This window comes from Marmota marmota, unplaced genomic scaffold, assembly GCF_001458135.2.
Source record: "Marmota marmota marmota unplaced genomic scaffold, marMar, whole genome shotgun sequence".
NCBI lineage: Eukaryota > Metazoa > Chordata > Mammalia > Rodentia > Sciuridae > Marmota > Marmota marmota.
This window is the reverse complement of record NW_026000272.1, coordinates 2,605,562-2,626,119: the sequence shown is the minus strand read 5'-3', so window position 1 is coordinate 2,626,119 and position 20,558 is coordinate 2,605,562. Positions and strand designations below refer to the sequence as shown.

The following is a 20,558-nucleotide window of genomic DNA, read 5'->3' as shown; positions in this document are numbered from 1 at the left end:
TATACATATAGTGGAATTCACTGTATACAGGATAGTTTGGTTAATGACATTCCACTGTTCCTCCCTTTTCCCATTAACCGTCCCCTGGGACTTACGAATCATTTGACTACAAATGTTTATTTCTGAACTCTCAATTCAATTCCATTGATCTACATTATTCTAGTACAATACTATTTTGATTATTATAAATCTTGTGGTAAGTTTGAAAATAAAAAGAGTAAAGTGGCAAAGAATACAAGAAGGATGTGTGGATGCCATGGACTAGTTTTATTTGGAACTCTACTTCATTGTACTGTAAGATAGGGAAGGGGGGTTGAATACCAGTTAGATTCTGGACACAAGGGAAACCTCCTTTATTTCTACAAACACGAGATAACACTATTCTTCTTTGTTTCTTCTTTCCATATTTGGGTTGGCTGTACTCGTAGACTGCCAGAATCCTACCCCTATAGATACTCAATACCACAGACAGCTGGTTATTGCTGCTGGGTTCAGTGAGAAATTCTCAGAGTGAATACTTTCTTTGCCCAGCTAGGTGGTACTCTTTTCAATGCCTTCTCCCCCCACCACCACAAGCTTTCTACATTTCTTTTTCACAGGACAGTTTCATTAGGGTTACTGAACATGGAATGTCACAAGTGTGAGTGAGATAGATAACACAAGTTACAAAGAATAAATAAACTGGACTTTGTTGAAATTAGAAATGTTTTTGCCTCAAAGGAAAGTGAGAAAATGAAAAGCCCACATGCAGATTTACACAAGGGAGATATATTAGCCAAATAAATTAGTGCTACATAGTATATGTAGGAACCTTGAATATACTGTGTCTAAGGTAAGAAGCCCAACACAAAAGACCACATATTTTATAATTCCATTTATAAAAAATGCCACAAATAAGAAAATCTATAGAGACAGAAAATTAATTAGTGCTTACCTTGGTCTAAGGAAAATGGGAATGAAATGTCATTCATAACAGGTAGGTTATTTCTTTGGAGAGCATTGAAAATTTCCTGTAAATTGATGATGGATGTACAACTAGGATATAAACCAAAATCCATTGAACTATATACTTTGAAATGGTGAATTTTGTTTATTTAAGCTACATATCAATAATATATGTTTCCATCTTAACCTAGTTTGAAAAAGAAGAATAACACTTTACCCAAAGCAAGCAGAAGAAAAGAAACAAAGAAGTGAAAAGAAAAAAATCAGTAAAATTGAAATTAGGAAACAGAGAAAATGATGGCAAACAAACCACATTTTTCAAAAGATTGAGAAAAAGCTATATAACTCTAGCCAGGTGCCCAAAGTTAAAAAGGAAAAAAAATCTACACGAATCATCTCTCTCAGAATTTAAACAGTTAATGTTACCACAGGTCCTAAATTACAGATGTTAGAATGATAGAAAAGTAAATACTAAGAAAAATATTTGCATATAATTACAAGGACTTAGGTGAAACAGTACAATTCTTCAAAAAATCAGAAACTACTGAAACTCACTTTACATGAAATGAATAATCTAATAGAACTATAACTATTAAACAGATTGATATCATAGCTTAAAAATCATTTAAAAATCTTTAGGCTTGCAAAATCCAGGCAAATCCTAAAAGAATGAAAAGACAAAAAACAGTAGAAACATTTTGTGGCTTTTAAATTGTCCCTTCCTACTCCCCTTTGCAACTTGGCAGTGGTCTTAAAGACAGCAGCCCGCATTTCTAGTGTGGGACCCTGGAGGCTGGTTCCAGAGGGAACAAAGCAGACCTTATACATAAAGTTGTGTTTCTTTGTTCTAGCCTTCCTGGGGCCTAGCTGGAATGACTCAAGGTACTTTGGTTTATTTGACAGGGAATTCGGTCTGCAGAATGGTAGTGGGTGCTCTTTGAAAACATTGTAAAGCAAGTTAACAACACCTAGTCATCTAGGACAAATCAATATAATGGGGACAAACAAGAGTGCCTAGAGCCAGGGAGGGAAATCTGTTGAAAGGGATTGTTTGTTTGTGTGAAACATGGGCATTCAAAAATGCCATGTATGTACTGAGAATTTAGATAGTCATATGTTTAGTATCTGTAGCTACCCCAAGAAGTAGGTACTGTTGTTATTCATAGCTTATAATTGACGGAACAAAGGCACAGACAGTTTAGAACCATAAAGAATGAACATCCTGTGCAGCCACACCCCTCTATTAGGTCATAAACTACTCAGGGCAGGGGTTATGCATTATGCTGCACTCCCAGCTTCTTTCACAGGCCTTAACAAATAGTGGAGATTAGGAAATACATACTAAATAAAATTCACACAACCTTGCCCTGGGAATGTGGTTCACTGGTATAGCACTCCTCTACCATGTGCAAGGCTCTGGGTTTGATACCCAGAACCCCAAAACAAAATGAAAAACACACAACTTTGTCAGATCGACTTTATTTAGCCTACAATACATGTAACATGTTGACACAAACAGAATCAGTGGTGCAAATGACACTTCTCCAAATGAATGGAGAAGTGCCTACATACACAGCCAACAATAGAGGGAGAGAGTCTTGTCTATGTGGAACTTTTAAGTCACATTTTTCATGAAAATTAGCATATGAATATGAGAGAACAAAATGATTACAAGAGAAATATCTTTATAGAGTGAACCAGCTATGCCAATATCCTTCAAACATTGGAAGGATAACAGTAGCATTCAAGAAGAAATTACTAGTAGCATACCATAATATGAAGGAAAGTTAAGCTGGGTGTGAGGGCACTTGTTATGGTTTGAGTGTATCCCACAAAAGTTCATGTTAATGGTATTCAGAAGTGGAGCCTTTGAGGTATAATTAGTATTATATAGGTCATGAAGATTTCCATGATGGCCTTAGTGGCTTTTTAAGAAGAAGAGAGACCTGAGCTAGATTGCTTGCTCTGTCTTTCTATGAGGTGGTCTTCTCCATGTTATGATGCAGCAAGGAAGCTCTCACCAGATGCCAACTAGTTGCCAGCACCATACTGTTGGACATTCTAGCTTCCATAACTGTGGAAAATACATTTTAACCTTTATAAATTATCTGCTCTTGGATATTTTGTTATAGCAACAGAAAACAAACTAAAACAAAGCTACAATATTCTCATAGGTTCCAGAAGCTTAAAATTATTTCCTTAAAATACCCCCTGGCATATTTAAGAGACAGATAATTTTAATTCTCTTCCTAATAAAATAAACATCTGGCCCATCCTCAGCTAGTATGTCCATGTAAATGCCATTACACAAGAAACAAGTGACTTCAAAGCCCAAATTCTGGGCCTCACATTCCTGTAACTATTACAAGGAAATGGGTGTGTGAGAAATATACTTAATAATTTTGCTTCACTTTTGCTTAAGGGCAAAAGGACCCAAGACTTATGTTTGGATAGCAATGTCATCATTCTAGCGACAGAGAGGTCAAGCCCGTGTGGTAATACCTAAGCAAAGAAACAAGCCAATGACTGAAATGCAATTGTGTCCATGATGATACATTAGAGGAATCACAGTACAAAATCAGAAAGCTCTGCTGGTGTTCTTAGTTTCTCATCAAAATTCAGGCTTTCCTGGGTTAGGGGCCATGATATCTGGTAGCCAAGGTGTGGAGTCTCACCTGAAATTAAAAAAAAAAAAAGGACACGTGAAGTGAACATGTTTCTTACTGAAGCAAATTGGTCTCAAGAAGAGTGAAGAATTGGTTCCTATGGGAATTTTAAATGGTACCTTTCTTCTGAGGTATTCATATATACATTTTAAACAGAAAATGTTTAACCCTTCCTAAAACCCAGTGAGGAAGATACATGACAGTCTATACATGCATAAGTATGTCCAACCCTGCCCCGAGAAGGAAATAAAAAGGATGAGAGGAGCCCAGATGTGATGTAAATCTGTGATTTAATTACACAGAATAATGTTCATATTCCTTACTCTGTATTCAGGGTCCCTCTAAACTGGACCCACTGTTCATTCCATATCATTTCTGTACACACCATGATCCTGTGCATTGTCTTCCATGTTTTAAGGCTTTTGTAAGGCTTCTATTACACACAGGACATAGGGGCTGAAATGTTTCATTGAGTTTTGATTTGTGTGATGAGTGCGCTATAGTCAGCATGCATTCCTGGACTGGTTATTTAGGAAATGATCCAAATGCTGGGATATCTTCTTTATTTCTTCACCTGACCTCAAGAAAGGGAGAAAGTAATAATTGGATGTCTTCCTCAGCCATGGAATCAGAGTCAGGGCTGGTCTTGGTGGGCTGCTGCAGAGCAAGATAGAAGAGAAACAGGCAGCCCCTCAAGGAGAGCTGATAGCAAGAATGCCCTGTTTGGGGCATCTACTTCAGTAAACGACAATGATAGGATCTGCAGAGTCATCCCAGTCCCAAATGTTATAGAGAACAGTTACAGCTGCAAGTCCTAAGAGATTAGAGTTAAGGATGCTGATTGTAATCTTATAACTGAGAGTTCAGAAACGGGGGAGAGACATGTAGGTGCATCCACAAATCAAGAACCAGCAGGGGGTGGGGCCAGGGGTAGATGACAGAAATTCTAGACCTCTGGTTGTTTGTGAGCTTGTAGGTGATGGTTCATGAATGTACCAAGGCAGTAAAAACAAGTTTTGAATTGTTATAATTTCAGCAAAAAGTGAAGATGCAATTTTAAAAATGATGACTTGAAAATTCCTTCATCTTACTGAAAGAGATGGCAAGACACAATTCCAAAAGAAACAGTCCAAGAATTCAGGGGGAAAAACAAAACAAAACAAAACAAAAACTGTAACATGTTAACAATCATAGTCCAAAATTGTGGAGAGCCTGGGAGTCAGGACTCAACCCAACTGAAAGAAAAGAAAAATGTGCATGTGGGAAGCATAGATGTGGCAGGCAGATTCCCTTTTTGTAAAGGACTCACTAGGTGGTATGTGGTTGCTTTTTTGAGCTCTTCCAAGTGATTCTCACCTAATGGCTTATTGGGAAGTAATACCCATGGAAAGGAAGATAAGGTCAATGAGGTTAAGTCCAAGACTGATGATGTGGGCTCAAATGAGAATGACAGGTGGCTGATCATTTTCACCTAACATTGACCTCATATAACAGTCCATCTTTGCTCAAAATCTCTCTCCATGGGCTTATGGAGACTTTGTCAGGCTGGCATCATGGTCTTCTGGTTCCCCCTTGCAATAATCTTTCCCCACTCTTTACCTTTCATACATGTTATTATCCAAGAATCCCTTTGCATTCCCAAATTCCTGATACTATGAACGCAGAATCTGGGCCCAACTGGGAGCTTTCAGGGATGGACTTTCTAGCCACCCCCCTAGTTCATTCAGAACAACATACTAACAGCAGATTTGGGTTTGGAGTGCCCTCTAGTGCTGCAACAGTGATATCACACAAACTGCAGATTCACAGCAAACCTTGATTTAGGCCATTGGGTAGTACTGAAATTGCAAGTGACTACAGTTTCAGAGAAACTAGGTAGCCTGCTTAGAATTTGTGGAAGGGCAGACCCCAAAAAAGCCAGTCTATAAAGACTGTAATAAATATCTAATCCTTTAATGCGCAAACAATGTCACACACCGACAAGCATTAAGAACTTTTAGGGAACTAATACCTTGTCTAACAGACAGAAAAAAGTGGCAGAAACTGATATATGTGAACTCACAGAAAAATCCATATTAGATGTTTTAGGGAAATTCAATGCACTTCAATAAAACAAAATGATTAATTACTTTGTCAGAAAGAATGGAACAGGGTCTGGGGCTGTAGCTCAGTGGAAGTGCACTTGCCTAGTATGTGTGAGGCACTGGGTTGAATTCTTAGTACCACATATGAATAAATAAAAAGTAAATAAAGGTCCATCAACAAATTCAGAATGTTACAATATTGGAAACATGTTGTGTAAAACATTCATACCTTTAGTATGAAGAATTTTAAAAAATTTTAAAAATAAGTACATTTATATATTAGGAAATAAACAATATAGATAAATTGGTCACCAAAAATTCAAAATATGGGGAGGAATGGAGTACAAATGTACATATTTTATTAGTATTTATTTTCTCATTGTCTTTATAATCTTGGCAAATAAAGTTAACTTGCTATCATTTCAAAATAACCTGTTATAATCAAGAGATTTTTTTTGAAAATTATGGCAACTATAAATCTATACTAGATAGATTAAAATAATAAGACAGGAATCAAAGTACACTACAAAATAAAATCAATTAGCCACAAAGAAACACAGTAAGAGGGAGAAATAAAGGAATTATAATAAAACTAGAAAACAAATAACAAAGTGACAGTAGTAAGATCTTAGTTATTGACAATTACTTTAAATATAAATAGATTAAAATATGCAAGTGACTGAATGTTTGTGCATATCTGTGTGTACATACATGTTGTGTGTGTGTGTATATATATGCATATATGTTTACACACATACACATAGGTTGTTTACAAAAAATTCATTTCACCTTTCACACTTAAGGAAAAAACGTGCTAACCACGAATACTGTACTGAGAAAAGCTATCATTTAGAAATGGAGGAGAGAAAACAATATTCCCAGATTTTCCACACCATAAAGGTGTTGAAGAGACATCTGCATTCATAGACTGAAAGTGAAGGGATGGAATAATATAATCCATTCAAATGGAATCCAAAAGGAAACAGGGTATCTCTGATGAAATAGACTTTACACCAAAATCAGATGACAGGAGATAAAGATGATCATTACCTAACAATAAAGATGTCAATTCAGCAAGAGGAAATAACAATCACAAATACATGTGAACCCATTATCATAACCCCTAAATAAATAAAGTAAATATTATTAGACTTGAGATAGAATCCAATATACTAAATAAATCCAGTATACAAAATATACTAGAGAGGAATTTAGCACCCCACTTTTAGCAATGAACAGCTCATCCAGACAGATTCAACAACAAAAATAGTAAAGTATAGCCTAGACCAAATGGACCTAACAGACATCTACAGAACATTCCATCCAACAACTGCAAAATACACATCTTTCTGAAGGTACATGGAACATTCTCACACAGATCATATGGTAGGCCAAAAATACAAGCCTTAACAAATTTTGAAAAATTTAAATCATTTTAAGCATCTCTTCTAAGCATAATGCAATAAAAATAGATATCAATAATAAGAAAAACTTTGGAAACCACACAAACACATGTTAATTAAATAACTCCTGAACAGCCAACAAATCAAGGAATTATTTCAAAATGGATTTAAAATGTTTTTTGCAACAAATAATAAATATAGAACCATATGGGATACATCAAAGTAGTACTAAGAGGGCAATGTATAGCAATCGATATCTACATCTAGAAAGCAGAAAGATCTCAAATAAACAACATATCACTGCATTTCAGAGAACTTAGAGGTAACATTGCATCTATAACAAACTTATTTCTGACAAAAGTGATAGGGGAGAAAAGGCAGTTTTTTTGAAACAAATGGTGTTGATAAAATTGGATATGCATATTCATAAGAATAAAGGAAGACTCTTGTCCCTCACCAGTCACAAAAATCAACTTGGAATAGATTATAGAGTGAAATGTGATAACTGAAGCTATGAAGCTACTAGAAGAAAACATAGTGGGAATCTTTAGACATTGGAATTGGCAAAGATTTTTTTTTATGAGAACCCAAAAGCACAGGAAACAAAAGAAAAATTAGACAAATTGGATTTCATCTAACTAAAAACTTTTGCACAGCAAAAGAAACAATCAACAAAATGAAATGAAGAGATAACCTACAGAAGGGGAGAAAATATTTGTAAACTCTACATATGACAAGGAGTTTATATTTAGAACATATAAGGAACTTCAAATCTCAATTTTGAAAAACCCCAAAAAATAACTCAATTAAAATGGACAATAGCTTTTGATAAACATTTTTTCAACAGAAGATGTACAAATGGCAAACAAATATGGAAAATGTTCAACATCAACAATTATCAGGGAAATGCACATTTAAACCACAATGAGATATCATCTCACTCCAGGAAGAATGGCTCTTATCAAGAAGACAAAAGGGGCTGGGGTTGTAGCTCAGAGGCAGAGCACTTGCCCAGCATGTGTGAGACACTGGGTTCAATTCTCAGTACCACATATAGATGAATAAATAAATAAATAAATGTATGTCTATCAACAACTGAAAATATTTTTTTTTTAAAGGAGACAAAAGATAACAAGTGCTAGTGAGGATGGAGTAAAAGGAACTCTTGCACACTATTGGTGGGAATGTAGATTAGTTCTGTCATTATGGAAATCAGTATGTTATCCCTCACAAAACTAAAAATAGAGCTTCTAGGGTTAGGGCTGGGAGTGTATCTCAGTGGTAGAGCATATCCCTAGCATGTGAGAGGTCCTGGATTCCATCCCCAGCACCACAAAACAAAAATAAAACAAAATTGGCAGAACTACCATATGACCCATCAGTCCCACTACTGGGTACTTATTGAAAGGAGAAAATATTAGTATGTTGAAGAGACATCTGCACCTGCATGTTCATTGAAGCACTATTTATAATAGCTAAGAAATGGAAATAACCTCTATGCCTATCAATGAATGAATGGATAAACAAAATATGATACATACATACCTTGGAATACTATTCAGCCATAAAATAGAATGAAATCCTACCATTTATGATGACAGGTTAGGAACAGGAGATCATTATGTGGTGAAATAGGCCAGAAAAGAAAGATGAGTACTGTATGACATCAACATATTTGGAGTGTTAAAAAAAAGTTGATCTCATAGAAGTTGAGAGTAGAATGGTGGTGACAAGAATCTGGGGAGTTATGGGGAAAGGTTGATAAATGTGTTCAAAGTTATAATTAGACAGGAGAAATTCTTATGGTTGAATACTCAGTAGCATGACTATACATAATGATAATGTGCTATATATTTCAAAAAGCTAGAAGAAAATATTTTGAATGTTTTCACAAGTAAATAATTAATGTTTGAAAAGATAGATACATTTAATCTCATTTAAACATTACAGAAAGTATACATATATTTGAATATCACCTGGTACCCCATAAATATCTATAATTTGTATATATTTATGTATCAGAAATATATGTATACACATGAAGCTATATAGCATGATCTGTGCAATATCACCCAAGTGATACTCAAAAGGAAATATACATCCTTAAACAGAAATACTAGAAAACAGGAAATATTTAAATCACCCAAGCAATTCAATAAACTAGGGCCTGGATGTCATATTAAACCTAAAGCAGTAGAAGGTATTGTTTTAGTCAGCTTTTTTGCTGCTGTGGCTAAAAGACCCAAACAGAATAATTGTAGAGGAGGAAAAGTTTATTTGAGGGCTCACAGTTTCAGAGGTCTTAGTCCATAGAAGGCCGTCTCCATTCCTTGGGCTTAAGGTGAGGCTGAATATCATGGGGAAAGAATGTGGCAGAGGGAAACAACTCACATGATGATCAGAAAGCAGAGAGAGACTCCATTCACCAGATACAAAATATACATCCCATCGCCATACCCCAATGAGCCACTTCCTCCAGCCACACCCCATCTGCCTCTAGTCACCACTCTGTTAATCCCACCACGGATCAATTCACTGATTAGGCCGAAGCTATAATCCAATCATTTTTCCTCCAAACCTTCTTACATTGTTTCACACGTGAGATTTTGGAGGACACCATATCTAAACCATAACATGTATGAAATAATGAAGCTAAATGCAGAACTAGTGGATTATAAAGCCATAATGACAACTAACAAATGCCAATTCCTTAGAAGACACAGAAACTGAATTCATCATACTAAAGTGAAACAGCCACATCAATCTTTATAGTAGTACAATTTACAGTAGCCAAGCTATGGAACCTACCTAGGTGCCCTTCAACAGATGATGGATAAAGAAAATGTGGTATATATACACAATGGAGTATTACTGAGTCTTAAAAAAAGCATGAAATTATGGCATTTGCTGATAAATAGATGGAACTGGAAACTATCTTGCTAAATGAAATAAGCCAGTACCCAAAAGTCAAAAGCCAACTTAAATTTAAACTGTATTTAATACTCAAAATATCCTCAAAATTCTAGTGCAAAGCAGTTTTGGAGTTCAGCTCTACTGGTGGCCATAAAAGAAAACTGATCACTGTCTTATGTAAACTCTCTCAAAGCATACAAAAAGATGAGGAATGATTTAACTCATTCTCTCAGACTAGTTCTCCTTGACTTAAAAAACAAGATGGGAACACGATTTTCCCTACCATGGAAAGAACACTTGGGTCAAGGTCACATAGTGATAAATATACTAAACAAATTTATAACATATTCAATACAGGAGTGAATTAAGTGATAAAGAGCTCCATTCAAGGAATGGAGATATTATTTAAATTGTAAAATATTTTCAATTGTAACTGTACACAATAGCAATTAAGGGAAAACATTTGTTAATGTCAATGGGTATGGAAAAAGACTAAGAAAGAAATTAAACAAGCCATGTGCAGTGGCACACACCTGAAAACCCAGCAGCTGGGGAGGCTGAGGCAGGGGGATCACAAGATCAAAGCCAGCCTTAGCAATTTAGCAAGACCCTGTCTGAAAGTAAAAAATAAAAAGGGCTGGGGATGTTGCTCAGTGGTTAAGCACCCCTAGGTTCAATCCCTGGTAGCCCCCCCCCCCACAAAAATAAAAGGAAAAAGAAAAGAAATTCAGCTTGGGCTCACAGTAAAACCTTTCAGTATAGTGAAATTATAAGGGAATATCCATTTCTTCATGTCTTTAATAAAACATACAGATAAAATGTTAGCTGTTATTTTTAATTTTAAAAACATTAGCTGTGTTCCCATTATATATATGGAAAATACACAGCTGCATTTTTACACCTTTACCTTTGAGTAGTATACTAGAACACAAAGCCAAAACTATGCATAGTGAAATAATTAAGGGATATACTGAAAAGAAAGATAATATTTGGTGACAATGTGATCATTTATTTAGGGAATTCAAAGTAATATACATACAAATTAGAATTAATAAGAGACGTGAAAAAATTGTACATGGGAGATCACTACTGAAAAATCAAGAACCTTCCAAAGAAAAGTAACTAATTAGAACAAGTAATAGAAAATAACCCAATCACAAGAGCAACAAAACAAAAATAATACCTAAGAAATATATGATATTTATGGAGGCAATTAATCAAATCCACTGATAAATTCAGGTAAAAGAATTCATCAACAAATGAAATAGCATATCCTATTCAATGAAGGGGAGAAAAATTATGTAAAGATGCTAATTCTGCTTAAATTATTTACAGATTTATTGCCTTACCTATAACTGCCAAGATGGTAATGAAGTACAGGCTGCTATCTTCTATTTTCAAAATCAATCCTGGAAAACTGTAGAAGGAAGAATTAAATTTAATAAAACAAAGAATATGAATAACAAAATCTAAAAATTAGAACATGAAAATCTGTTGGAGACAGAAGAGTGTGTTGATCTGGTACTTGTGTTTGGAGCAGGGAAGTAATGACAGCAGGAAAGTTGGAGGGTCTGTAGGCCACATCAATAGCAAATGGTAGAATGAGTAGGACGAAGTGTTTAAACCTGTACCCCTACTTCACACCAGAAATCTAGTCAGTGCTTCACAGCACAGTTGCTTTGAGGTTTATTCAAGTGGGTATGACTCTCCCACAACTATGTTAAATAATAATAGATACTCTGAAAAGAATGATTTATTGAGCTTTATTAGCAAATTTAATAGCAAATTCTTTTTTAATTTTTTGTAGTTGTTGTGGACAGAATGCCTTTATTTAATTTGCTTATTTTATGTGATGCTGAGGATTGAACCAAGTGCTTCATGCATGCTAGGCAAGCACTCTGCCACTGAGCTACAGCCCCACCCACAAAACAGTATTTTAAAGGTGATATATAAGTCTTTTCTACTGCAGTAAAGAAATACCTTAGGCTGGATACTTTATTATTTTTTTTCTTTTTTAATTTAAATTATTTATTTATTTTAATTTGTTACATATGATAGTACAATGCAATTCAATTCTGGTTGTACACAAAGTAGAGTCACACCATTCATGCCTTCATACATGTACTTAGGGTAATGATGCCCATCTCATTCTACCATCTTTTCTACCCCCACAGCCCCTCCCTTCCCCTCCCTCCCCTCCCTCCCCTTTACCCTATCTAGAGTTCCTCCATTGCTCCCTATGCTCCCCCCATCCCCATTATGAGTCAGCATCCTCATATTAGAGAAAATATTTGGCTTTTGTTTTTTGGGGATTGGCTTACTTAGCATAATATTCTCCAACTCCATTCATTTACCTGAAAATTAGGCTGGATACTTTATAAAGAAAACATTTATTTATCTCACAGTTCTGGAGGTTCAAGAGCAAGATGCTGGCTCTGGTGAGGACTCTTGAAAGGTGGCATTACAATGGTGAGAGTGAGTGTAGGAGGGAGGTCATGTCATAAGGTAAGAAGCCAGAGAGAGGGCAGACACTCTTTTATAACAACTCATTGTCAGAGAAATAACTTATATTCTCATGTTAACTACCTTAATCCCTTTGAGGTCAATGCTTCAAAGACCCAAGGACATTCCACTAGGCTGCACCTCTTCAAAGTTTCACCAACTTTTAATATTGCCACACGGGGATCTATGCTTGCAATGTATGAACCCTTGAAGGACACACTCAAACCATACAAACATACTAATTTGTTATGCCAGATCTTATTGAGCTTCATAATCTCTAATGTTTCTAGTGAACAATGACAATACAAACAGCACCCCAGAGTCATAGAGGTTGGAATCAAATACTACCAGAAATAAGAGCCATTTGCCACTCACTACAGTTCCATTATGGGCCATGCACCATACCAGGTGCTTTACATACTGTACCCATGTCTCAACAGACCCTACTGGATAGATCTTATCATTCTCATTTGGCAGCTGAATACCTGAAGTCTGACTGACTGGAGACTTTCATAGGATCACTGGCTAGTGACAGGGCTGGGAAGAGACCACTGGTCTAAATTCATCTGAATCCCATGCTTTACCCATGGCTCCTAGCCTGAGGCTGACCATCTGACTGAAAATTCATTTATCTTCTTAGCACTGTATCATGTCTGTATGGTGACAAAAAAGGACCCTGAGGGAAGCCAACATACTAAAAGAAGTCCTCCTATCCTTTATGGAATATGGAGGCACTACCTTGTCAGTACATTTGTTGTGAAATAGAAGCAAAATAATTGGTTGTTTATAGCCATAGCCAGTACACCATTCCTATGCTTTCATTTTAATTCAGTAGCAACCCTGGGTTAAGAATATGGAACTCCAAAATAGAAAGTACCTGGAAAATCAATCTGCTAAGAGCAGAGAGCCTTTTTCACACTGTATCAAAAATTTATGTGCACAAATAGTAACTTTCAGGTTCATCTGTTTCATCAGCTACCAGTTATTTTTGCTGACGAATACCCAGCTGCTATTTCTGTTGTTAGTACTTTTAAGTACATAAGTAACAATGCATATATTCTTCTTAAAAAATTCTAAAACTATAGAGAAATCATAACTCCTATTTTAAAAGTTTCTCCTAAATTCAGACCCATTCACAACAATGATTATATTTAACAATATGCATGTTTTATTTCTTTTTCTTTTATTAATGCATTATATTTATAACATAATGGTTGGGTTCATTTTGACAAAATCATAGATGCGTGAATTCATTATTTTCAATCTGATTTTATACATTTTCATACAAAAAATATTGCAGTGAGTTCGAGAAGTTTGAAACTGATCAAGGGAAAATATATGACTCTGACATGGCAGAAGCATACAATCAGCTTACAGGGAAGCACTTCAAAAGGATAGAATATAAAGATAAAGTCCTCACAGGATAAGCCCTTCCAGAGATAAGGACAAGGTCTCACTACTTGGAAGAGCAGGAGAGCAGGAGAACTGCCAGGGATCAGAGTGAGCTTGCATGTCGTGGTGATGTTGCTCAGCAACATGATGGGGAGTCTCTGGATAAGACAGCTCTGAAGGGTAACTGGTTTGAGAACTTTAGAGCCCCAGAGTTATTTTAGCTTTGCATAGGAGATGTTGGGCACAGTTTTGCAATTTATGAAAACAGACAGTCTCGGGGCTGGGTTGTGGCTCAGTAGTACATCACTCGCCTAGCATGAGTGAGGCATTGGATTCCATCCTCAGAACCACATAAAAATAAATAAATAAAAATAAAGGAATGTGTCTACCTACAACTAAAAAAAATATTTTGAAAAACCAGACAGTCTCTAACTGGCTAAAAATCAGCTAATTTGGGCTATATTAAAGCAAGTGGTTACATAAAAATCTCAAGTTTTCAGGGGATACTTTAGGAGAAGACTTGATTTTTTATTGCCGGAACCCATCAAAATACTGTAGCAAACTCTACCCCTGAAGGTTAATTTGTCTTTCTCTGGGGCCTGGTTGGTTCATTTCTTCCTAAATGTCCTTCCAGCACTTGAAGAACTCCGGCTCAGCTGGCTTACTTTGTGACAACTCTCTTTTACCATATGCTGTTTTGTTCACACAATTTCACTGATTTTTTTTAATGAAAATGTGACTTTTAAAAGTTATACCTGGACAAGATTGATTCTGTCTATCATTGACTGTATTAAGCAACTCTCTTACAGATATTTCTAGAAATTTCACTTGTGTTACTGATCCTGCTTGTGTTTATAATTGTGTTGATGTGTTGCATGCATTGTAGGATAAATAAATTGGATCCAAAGAATTATGTGAATGTTGTATAAAATTTTAGCTAACACTTCCTGATCTTCTGCTGGATGTCAGTTCCCATGATGGGAACGAGGAGTATAGACCATGAGAACATAATCCTTGCTCTAAGCAGTTTATGATCTTATTGTGGGGCATAGCCACATAGGAAGTTCTGCTCTATAGTTCTAGAAATTCTAAAGCATATGGACAAAATAATTATGATTAACGTGTATTTCTAAACTAGAATAGTTTAATTGGACAGACCTAGGTTTAAGTGAAGCAACAAAATGTGTAACTAAGACCAGGGGTTTTGAACCCAGCCATAAGGGATATGAATCTCTTGGCTCTGCCATCTCCTAGCTGTGTGGCCTTGGGTAAGCTTGTGACCTCTCTGTGTTTCAGTCATCTCATCTGTAAACCATGAATAGAAACAGTATTTACTTCATGGGGAAGTTATAAAGACTAAATCAGATAATATTTGTAAGCATACAGAGCAGCCTGGCATATAGTAATTGTTAAGTGAGTGTTTATTAAAATGGCAACTCCTGACCTCATTAGCCACTGGTGTGTGGCCTCAGAATTAAGCAAAACAGCTTGTGGAAGTTTTCTAAAACATGCCTAAAACTTTAGTCCATGGGACTGTAATGAACATGAAGCACTTATCCCATTGCCTGGTGTGATAAGTGATCTATAAATGGCATATAGTTATCCTCAGGTTGAGGCTAGCCCTGATCCTCTGGTACTCCAGAGGGCTCTGGTGCATCTGTGAAATGTTCTCACTGTCTGCAACTTCACAGAGAGGGCTGTCCTTGTGAAGTCGTTTAATGTCCATAGAGGCTTCTGTTGTTGTTGCACGGTGCTGTGCAGCCATATACAGATCACAGGCTTTTACTCACCAGAGCCATCAGATAAATAACCCAAGTGTTTTGATTTCAGAGCCCAACACTTATCCATGACTATGCTGGCTTACTGTGAGATGGGTACACACTGTTATCACAACAGTAACAACCTCTTTTTAATACTTTCCCACTGATTCCATGGACTAAAATGATCATCTCATTTGCAAAAACAAGTAGCAAGGCAATGGTAGGCTTGATATCCTGGGTTTTGACTAAGCCCAAGTTGTATTCCTGGGGATCTTTGTTCCTGGAATTTCTGACACTGCACAGGGATGGCTCCTGCCTATGAATTAAGGCTCAAATTGTGAAATTTCTGGATCTGTTTTGCATTTCATTCTGCCATTCACTTCTTCTCCATTTCAGAGCACAGTGGTCACAGTAATCATTTGAAACCTAATAGCAGTCATTCATTGAGATAAAGAAGTAGATCACTATCCTGACATTTGATGCTTACCTCCAAATACTCATTCACATATTTGCACCACCCTATCATGGTGTATGAGCCAGGCAGGATATGGCATGTGTTTTTGCTGCCCATAAAACACATCCTGCTGTTACTCAAAGCATTGGTCTTAGCTGAAAATTATTATCCACAAGGTATTCAAAATTGGGAACAAATTCAAGTAGTTCTATCATTTTTTTGCTGTTCTGGGCCCAACTCCTGGTTTCCCATATATCCCCTGGTACTGGAGGATGTATGTTGCATTTCAGGCACAGGTTTTTAGTAATCCAAGGTAGACAAAATAAGTCAGTACTTGCCAAGAAAGTCTCCCACAGTAAAGTAGTACCAATGAGAAAAGCCAGGTAGACAGCTTCCTGCCATACACCGTGAGAAACAGCTGTCTATGTAATGGAAGTTCTGTTCTTGGGGCCTCAAAGCAGTTATTTTTTAATTACTTGTGATAAATTACTATTGCTCAAAATAACTCAGCAACTAAAGAAATCTTGCAGACTTACCATGGGGTTATATTCACAAATCCCATGAAATCATGTTTATAATGGTAAATCTGGAAGGGTAGGTTATGCTTCTGTCTCCATGGTCCTCCATGACTGCCCCTCTATTAGCTTTCTATTCTATGTCTAATAATTCTTCACTCACTCCCACTGCACCAGCTTTACTGACCTCCTACTTTTCCTTCTATGGGCCAAACCCACCTTAGTGGTTTCTCAGCCTGAAGGCTCTTCCCTTAAATCTCTGCAGAATGTAGACAATCATTTCCTTCAAGCTTCTGCCTAAGTGCCAGAGAGGCCTTTCCAAATCACCTACATAAAGAAATTCCCAGCTGGGCATGGTGGCGCATGCCTGTAATCCCAGCATCTTGGGAGCCTGAGGCAGGGGGATTGCAAGTTCAAAGTCAGCCTCAGCAACTTAGCAAGGCCACAAGCAACTTAGCAAGACCCTGTCTCTAAATAAAAAAATAAAGATGACTAGGGATGGGGCTCAGTGGTTAAGCACCCCTGGGTTCAATCTCTGACCAAAATTTTTTTTTTTTAAATCAAGTAGTTCCTACCTCACTCCTCATAGTACATCATTTTGATTTAGTTTTCTTCATGGTCACTTATTGCCACCAGATAGTTTGTCTTTCTCTCCCACAAGAATGGTAATATAATAAGAAATAATTTTGTCTGCTTTCTTCAGTTGTTTATTCAATTTCAAAATAACAACCCTTCAAATAGCAGGGTTAAAAGTTATTAGGAGGGATGAATGACATGGACCTGAATCACTTCTGATACAGAGGTTGGATAGGTTGTGTCTTTGTGACCTTAGGGGCTTGGTATCTGGATAATGTGATCCTATGGCTTAGAGTCTCCTGAATGGGAGTGAGCATCAAGGAGGAGGCAGTCAAGATGTAGATATTCTTTCAGATTGAGAACCAAGCAAGGAACATCATCACATGTAAGTACAAACTGACTTCTTTCAAGGGCATCCTGTCATGCATGGTCTAAAGACAAAAGACAGGTAAAGGGAAGCAGAGGTGCAAGGCACCATTCCTAGCTTTTATTCATGGACCCCTTAATCAAACCTATGAGGTTTGATTTCAGGGTATTTTTCATAGCTTAGGATTATAAAGAAAAGCTATGCTGAAGACATCAAGCCAGAAATACTATGTCCTCCCTCTGTTAAGATGCATAGTGTTCTGGGTCAGTAATGTGGGATGGTGTTAAGTTGTCCTTGAACTTTGTGAAAGGGTGATATTTCTAAAATCAAGGATAGTAGAGTCAATAATCATTGATAATTAATGGATTAATACCTGAATCCTGGAACCTCAATGCATCTTCTATTATGGTGAGGAGAAGGAGTATTAAAAAAACATTGATGTATGAAGACTGTCTCAATAGACTCCTAAACGTATATTGATACAATGGACCTCATGTTCATGTTCTTAGACTATTTCTAGGGAGTCAGTGGTACTCAGAACTACAATTTACAAATGGGTATTATTGAATATTTATTATAAATGAAGAAGAAGGGAAATCTGCCTTTGTGTACCTGCTCTGGTTTGAGTGTACCCCTACAAGTTGTGTCTTGGAAATTAAACTCCCAATGCAACAGTATTGGGAGTTGGAACCTTTCAAAGGTGATTTGGTCATTAGTACTGTATTCTCATGAATGGATTATTGTTGCTACCATGGGAGTGAGTTTGTTATTTAAAACCTCTCTTTATCTCACTCGCTTTCTCTTTCTCTTACCCTTCACATTCTTCTATGGGATCATGTAGCATGAAGCCCTTTGATTCTAGGCCCTTAATCTTGGACTTCCCAGCCCCCAAAACTAAAAGAAGTAAATTTCTCTTCTTTATAAATTACTAGTTTCAGGTATTGTGTTATAGCAGCACGAAATGTACTAACACGTACCCTGCAAAGTTTTACTGCTTAGAAATAAAATCCTAAGGTGTTTCTGGAGTTCTGCAATTTTCAGCCATTAATGAAAAATGGGAGTATTTGACAATATAATTATTTAATTTTGTTGACAGTTATATCAGTTTCCTAGAACTGCCATAACAAATTACTACAAACTAGATAGCTTAAAATAACATAATTTTATCCTCTCATGTTTCAGGAGGGTAGAAGTCAGAAACAAATATACCAGCAAGTCCATGATCTCTCTGAATAATTATTTCCTCTTCCTAAATTTTGATTTCCAGTAATTACTGGTGTTCTCTGGCTAGCAGGTACATCATTGTACCTTAATCTTTATATTACTGCCTTAATCTTTATATTACCTTCCTCTTTTGTTGTTTGTTTGTCTCTGAGTCCAAATTTCCCTCTTTTTTGTGGAAACAACAGTCATTGTGTTTAGGGCCAACTCTTATCCAATATGATCTCATCTTATCTTGATTATATCTGCATAGGCCCCATTTCCAAATAATACACAAAGGCCCTATTATTTCCAGATAGTCACATTTACAGGTTTTAGCTGTGCACAAATTTTGAAGGGACATTATTTAAAACAGCAACTGCATTAGGTCAGGTTTCCTGAGTAGATGGCTGAGATGATGATTATTCTGTTGTGTAAAGTAACACCTGTAGAGGCTGGGGTTGTGGCTCAGAGGTAAAGCACTTGCCTAGCACACGTGAGGCACTGGGTTTGATCATCAGCACCATATAAAAATTAAGTAAAGATATTGTATCCACCTACAACTAAAAAATAAATATTTTAAAAAATAAAGTAACACCTATAGAGAGTGAAGGAAGAAGGACTGGGCAGAGGAAGGAGTTAAATTGTGATGCAGTTGTATCACAGGTCTCAGAAAATCCTATGGGGAACTCTACAGTGCACATGGTCCTGCAGAGATACCTCATATCTAGGCAAGGATGCCAGACCTTTATACTGTTCCCTACTAAACTCTTCACCAGTCTTTGTAAGTGGGCTGCCACCAGGGAGGCAATTCCCTTCACTTAGGGTAGCTCCTGGAGAGGGGCCTAAGCAGAGAGTCATAATCAAGCAATACCTTTGTTAGCAAAGGGAATGGTTACCTTAGTCAGATGGTGGGGCCATGGAAGGCACCATAGCAACCACTGCAGCTCCACCCCCCCACAGTCCTTGTATCAAATGGCTTCACATAGAAAGGTAATCTTGTTTGAGAACAACTCCTTCAGGACTGGCTTGACTTTTTCCCATGGGGAAAGACAGCAGTGCAATTCATGGCCCCCGCTGCTGCAATTGGTTTCAAAGCCACAAGTGATGTTCATGGCCTCCCTGAGGCACTGCCCATGATAGAATCCTCTCAGCCTCAACAAATACCTTTGCTATTTTCTGTGGCTTACTTGGTGGCATAAAACAGACCTTCATCCCTGAAAGTTCTGAGCCCCTAATGTACAAGTCCTTCTCAGGCTATGGAAAGCACCCTTGTCCATTTATCACAGAAATCAGTCAGGGGATCGCCAAGACACATTTTTGAGTGGATCACCTGGTTACCAAACCTATCCCTCTATTCCTATTATGTGAGAACATACCTGCCTCCTCCTGATGACCAGGGCCCATGACTCCTGATAGGATGGATGACTCTTTCTCATGTGCTAAGAGCCAAGTATATGATGCATGGCATTTTTGGTCGAAAGGTGACGCCAGCTAGCCATTGAGATGATATGATTATGTTAAGATTTGCATTCATATGGATATTGGACTCCTGCTGTTCACCTAGGCCGGCTCCAGGACTCCTGGAGAGTTCCCATTGGTTGGGGAAGTACAGTAGGAGGGAGTTCCGGGGGAGGAGCTCTCTCTGCGGGTCCGGGAGGAGGCCGCGTGGGTGGAAAAAAATCTTCCCGGGTGCGTACCGGACATTGGCGGCAGTTTCAAAAAATAATAAAGTTTGTTCCTGCTTGAGTGGCTCGTGATTTTGTGCCCAGCCAGACTGC

General features: G+C 37.2%; 1 long non-coding RNA gene across 1 annotated transcript in view; it reads right to left on the bottom strand.

Moving 5' to 3' along the window:
* Positions 1 to 2,408: 2,408 nt before the first annotated feature.
* The window catches only part of LOC125614332, a 24,671-nt gene continuing 6,521 nt past the window's right edge, over positions 2,409 to 20,558 (bottom strand). The window contains exons 2-3 of the long non-coding RNA XR_007344941.1: positions 11,361 to 11,428; positions 2,409 to 3,620 (exon numbers count right to left, since the gene is read on the bottom strand). This is a non-coding gene — a long non-coding RNA (uncharacterized LOC125614332). The remainder of the gene's footprint in view (positions 3,621 to 11,360; positions 11,429 to 20,558) is intronic.